The 5,478-nt window shown below is 40.2% G+C and overlaps 1 protein-coding gene across 1 annotated transcript in view; it reads right to left on the bottom strand.

Moving 5' to 3' along the window:
• The window catches only part of LOC102673310 (protein sidekick-like), a 64,800-nt gene that overhangs the window by 24,567 nt on the left and 34,755 nt on the right, over positions 1–5,478 (bottom strand). The gene's annotated exons all lie outside the window — the stretch shown is intronic.

Genomic DNA, 5,478 nt, shown 5'->3' with positions numbered 1-5,478 from the left:
TTACGATTAATAATAATAATAGTAATATTTTATGTAGTATATAAAATAGTAATATTTATATAGCGTATAGTAATAATTACTATTTTCTCTCTCGAGGAAAAATTATCGAAATTATTATCTGATTACTTTTAGCTTAGAATTCTACATTCTTCTCTTTTACGATTAATAATGATAATAGTAATATTAATAATTATTATTTTCTCTCGAAGAAAAAGAAATTATCGAAATTATCATCCGATTAGCTTAGAATTTTACATTCTTCTCTTTTACGATTAATAATAATAATAGTAATATTTTATGTAGTATATAAAATAGTAATATTTATATAGTATATAGTAATAATTACTATTTTCTCTCTCGAGGAAAAAAAAATTATCGAAATTATCATCCGATTACTTTTAGGTTAGAATTCTACATTCTTTTACGATTAATAATAATAATAGTAATATTTTATATAGTATATAAAATAGTAATATTTATATAGTACATAGTAATAATTACTATTTTCTCTCGAGGAAAAAAAAATTATCGAAATTATCATCCGATTACTTTTAGCTTAGAATTCTACATTCTTCTCTTTTAGGATTAATAATAATAATAATATTAATGATTTTCTCTCGAGGAAAAAGAAATTATCGAAATTATCATCCGATTACTTTTAGCTTAGAATTCTACATTCTTCTTTTTTATGATTAATAATAATAGTAATATTAATAATTACGTTTTCTCTCGAGGAAAAAGAAATTTTCGAAATTATTATCCGATTACTTTTAGCTTAGAATTCTACATTCTTCTTTTTTATGATTAATAATAATAGTAATATTAATAATTACGTTTTCTCTCGAGGAAAAAGAAATTTTCGAAATTATTATCCGATTACTTTTAGCTTAGAATTCTACATTCTTCTCTTTTACAATTAATAATAATAATAGTAATATTAATAATTACGTTTTCTCTCGAGGAAAAAGAAATTTTCGAAATTATTATCCGATTACTTTTAGCTTAGAATTCTACATTCTTCTCTTTTACAATTAATAATAATAATAGTAATATTAATAATTACGTTTTCTCTCGAGGAAAAAGAAATTTTCGAAATTATCATCGGATTACTTTTAGCTTAGAATTACATTCTATAGCTTAGAATTACATAGCTTAGAATACATAGCTTAGAATACATTCTTCTCTTTTACAATTAATAATAATAATAGTAATATTAATAATTACGTTTTCTCTGGAGGAAAAAAGAAAAAAGGAAAATGGACTCGATCGACTCCTTCTCTTTCTTCGTTCGTGCAGTTGAGCGAGATTTCGAATCGCGATTTTCGTTTCTCGTTACGGGTCTCGGTACTATCCCTGGCGATAAATTAGAGATAAACATGCACCGTTCCACCAGCCAGCCGTCTTCCTCCAACGCGATTCCATCGCCTTATCGTCTATCACCGCCTTTTTCCCCTGCCTAAATCGCGCGCATTTTTATAGGCAATTATATCGACGAAAGGGTCTGACCCACATTCACCCCTTGTATTTTCCTCTCCCTCCGGATATTGAGAGAAAGAATATATATATATATATATATATATGGAGAATAAATTCTTTATTATTGCACGTTATTCGGAGGAAAGAGAGAGAAAAAGGGAGAAAAGAAACTGGTGGCTCGATAACTTTTATGATCAGGCGATGTTTCCCTCCCCTATCTTTGTTACAAATTTATCCGCTGCAATGTCGCGACGAGAGGCAGCCAGAGAGAGAAGGGAAAAAGCCGAGAAGAGGGGGTGGTGCTTCTTGTTAGTTAACGTCTCGCGTTTCCTGGGGATCCGCCTCACCGTTTCCTCCATATTGTAGACGAATAATAAAGCGGTATTCTTTATCACCTCGAAACCCTTTGACATTGTATTCCTTTGTAAGGATCGACAAGGAAAGCGACGACGAAGGCGAGGGAAAGGGAGAGAGAGAGAGAAACGGGGGAGGAAATTCAGGCTGACGGCTTATCAACCGTCGCGGAGCATAGCTAAGAATGATACAGCGGTGCACTTAGTTGTTTAATCAAACTGGATGAAAAGAGCGCTAGTTTCGTTATCTTTTGTACCGTTCCACCCTTTTGTCCCGGCTAACGAGAAGACAAAACGAATGCATTTGGTTCAAGAATTCTACCTTTTTCCGGAAAAATTAACATGACAGCAGCTAGGTGAAAGAGAAAGGAGGGAAAGAGAGAGAGAGAGGAAAAAAGAAACGGAGGACGCGACGCCTTCTCGTCTCGAGAAACGAGAAGGAACGTTCTTCACGCGTAGGAGGAAGAAATTTGTATACCTTTCGATAGACAGAAGGAAGAAGACACTGTCTATGGATATCCACATCTCGAATCGAGCGTCTTTCCAAAATACCCCGATCCCCTTTAATTAAACTAGAGACAAAGTTTCATTACACGTGTCTTATCTTATCGTTCCTGTTTGCTAGGAAGGAAAACGAGAGGAACGAAATGAACGTTACTGCAACAACAAGATTCCCCCTCCACACATGTTCCTTCCAACGTTCTCGTATCCTCACATCAGAAGGATAAAGGATATATACGAATAAGTTTAACCCCCTCCTTAAAACAGGCGGACAAAAGTTTCCTCTCCTTCTTTGCCTCCTCTTTCGAGTTCAGAGATCGCGTTTCAATTAGGGAGGAAAGGAAACGAAGGGGGCTAGTTTGGGGAGCAGAGAAACATTGGCTCCAGGGATAGGCAGGGGGTTAGCCAACAAGTAGATAAAACGAAAGGAGGGGGAGACACCTCGGCTTACCGGCCGGGGACCGTGCCAAATCCAAGAGACGTCTCCTCGAACTTGTTTCTTTTTTCCATATCCCTCCTTTACGAGCTCCAGCCCCTCCTATTACGCATTCTCTCTCCTTCCTTCCTTCTCTCCTTCCTCCGGAATTCGTTCGCCCAAGATAATTCGAAATCGATTCGAAACGGGGCCAGTCGAATCGCGTGGCGCGCGGATCAAGGATTTCTTCCTTCACCCATTCATCCCTTCGTTTCTCCCTCCTCCGATTGTTTCATAATCTCGACCAGCTAGCGCTCCGAGGATGGAGGATTTCTTTCTCTTGGATTTGGAATCGGGACGGGCGGTTAATTAGCCCGCCATTTCGATCGATCCTGTCGAGGGGGTGGAAGAAGGGGGTCGTCGTTATTCTAACTCGCGGCGATCGATCCGCACGGATGAATTAAAAACGGAAACGGTGAGGGAGAGAGGGATTGAATCGACGGGCTTAATCGGATGGAATCGATCGGAAGGATCGAAAACACGGGAACTCGATTAAACCGAATCGTAATCTATGCAACCCTCCTAGGGCGGTCCACAAGCTTTGCCCCGCTTAGCATAGGTTAAGACCACCGGTTTGCTCCTCCAGTCAAGACTTAAACTATATATATATATATATATGTACTTCGTTAAATCCTTTTCTCTTTCTTTTCTTGTATTATATTCGAGAACGCGCCGTTCACTCGATGGAACGAGATCGCCATTTTCCATTTACCCGGCGGAGGGGGGACGTTTCGATAAAATCAGGGAGGAATAAACAGAAGCCCATGCATCGATAACCATCTCGTCGAGAAGTCGAATATTACCTCTCTCGCTTCGAAGAAAGAGGAAAGTTGGACGTTTCCATTTCTTCCATCTCTCGTTTTCTCTCCAGCTGGGAATCGGCCCCTCCCTTTCTCGCGGAGAGAACGGTACCCTCTCGGAGAGGGGTTTCGTTTGTCTTTTATCCCTCTCAACTTGCAAGCACTACTTCCCGTTTCTTTGCAATTTTCGTTACAATTATATCGCGACTGGGGGATGAAATAGTTCTCTCTGGGCCTGCTTCTCCCTTCAACTGTTGCGCGAAAAATGAAAAGAGAGAGAGAGAAAGGAGAAAAGTTAGGTATCAGGGATTGCGACGAGAGGAAGGAAAGTTGGCCCCGATGGGGGCAAAACTCGGATAACGACGCGTCGATCGGTTGCCACGTAGCTCGTTTCGCGTGCTCCAGACAGCATGTATAATGAGTTCGTAAACGCGCGAGCGTTAATTAGAACGCCTTAAGGATCGTGCGCCAGACTCTCCTCCTCGGTTTGCCCGTTATTAATTCGATTTTCCTCCACGGTTTCCCCGAAAGCGAGCCGCCCCCTTTGATCCTCCCCCGTTCGTCGAGCATTCGGGGATCACAGCGTTCTCCTTCTTCTAATCAGATTTCGCCAAGGAGTAAACGGGGATCGGGGACTAACTTTGCCCCTAAATCCATTCGCCGGGATTTGGATATTCCATCGGCGGACTAACTCGTTTAACCCTTCTCCTCACCTCCATCAACGACCCCGATCCTTCGCTATTTACATATATATATATATATGGAAACGTTTCTCTTATTTTCCAAAAATTAAAAGTTAGAGGACTCGTGAAACGATTCCAGACTTTTTACAGAGCACATCTTCGATAGCTCCCAATGCTTCCTCCTCTAAGATTTTCGCGAGGAAATTGGAGGAAATGGTGGAATTCAGCGACATCATTGCACCACCAATTCGAAGCTTATATACAATCCCAAGACAGTGGATGATCCTTCGAGCAGGATTTAACTCTTTGCTCTCCCTTGACTCTCCGGCAGCATTGGGACAATAATTATTTATATTTGATTTTTTTAGAATATCGCTTCACGAATAGGTTCCCTCTATAATCTTACGAGTAATTATCTTATGGTAATCTTAGTCCGAGTCTGGAGATTTCATTATTGCCAGCAACATTACTATTTCATAGTCGGTAGCTATTTGTTTCTCTTCGATATTTCAAATGTTTTATAAATAGATACGCGCAAAATATATTCATAAACCCTATATTTTCATTTATTGTTTTCCACTGCCCAGTAAACAAGTGTTAAGTTTAAACTTTTTGCCTAAACAATATCCAAACTCGTTCAACCTTTCGACTTTATATATCGTATTGTAAGAAATGGCGTCGATACGTCGGGGAGAATTAAGAAGGGACGAGGATGAGTAAAACCACCCCTCCCCCCGTTTGAAGGTGACAAGAGTTTATTCAACGGGTCTAGCCGCAGGAAGAGTTGGAACGGAGCCCAAAAGCCCGGGCTTCATTTTGAGAATATTCGGAATCCGGTATAAGGGTTGGAATTACTCGTAACACGTGGTACGAGTACAAGCATCCCGTGTACAATGGGCGAACGGCATTGTCTCGCGCCTCGCCGTTACATAAAGTAGGTGTTAACCGCCCTTTCCTCGCGCCTTTCTATCTCGTTCCACTCCCTGCGCGCATCCTTCCAAGGTTAGCCGATACGGAAAATGGAAAATGGCCTCTCCCTCTCCCTTCTTTTCGTCCTGCTTTTTTCATCTACCGTGGTTAAGTCGCTCCCTAAGCGGGGCAAACGAGATACTATTACGAGGAATTCTTTCGAGCAAGGGTCGAGTCGAATATCTGGTTCAATCTCGCCTACTCGTAAGATTCATCGAATT

The sequence above is a fragment of the Apis dorsata genome, unplaced genomic scaffold, assembly GCF_000469605.1.
Source record: "Apis dorsata unplaced genomic scaffold, Apis dorsata 1.3 scaffold_28, whole genome shotgun sequence".
Classification (NCBI taxonomy): domain Eukaryota; kingdom Metazoa; phylum Arthropoda; class Insecta; order Hymenoptera; family Apidae; genus Apis; species Apis dorsata.
The sequence above is the reverse complement of the archived record's forward strand: the minus strand, read 5'-3'. Positions and strand labels throughout refer to the sequence as shown.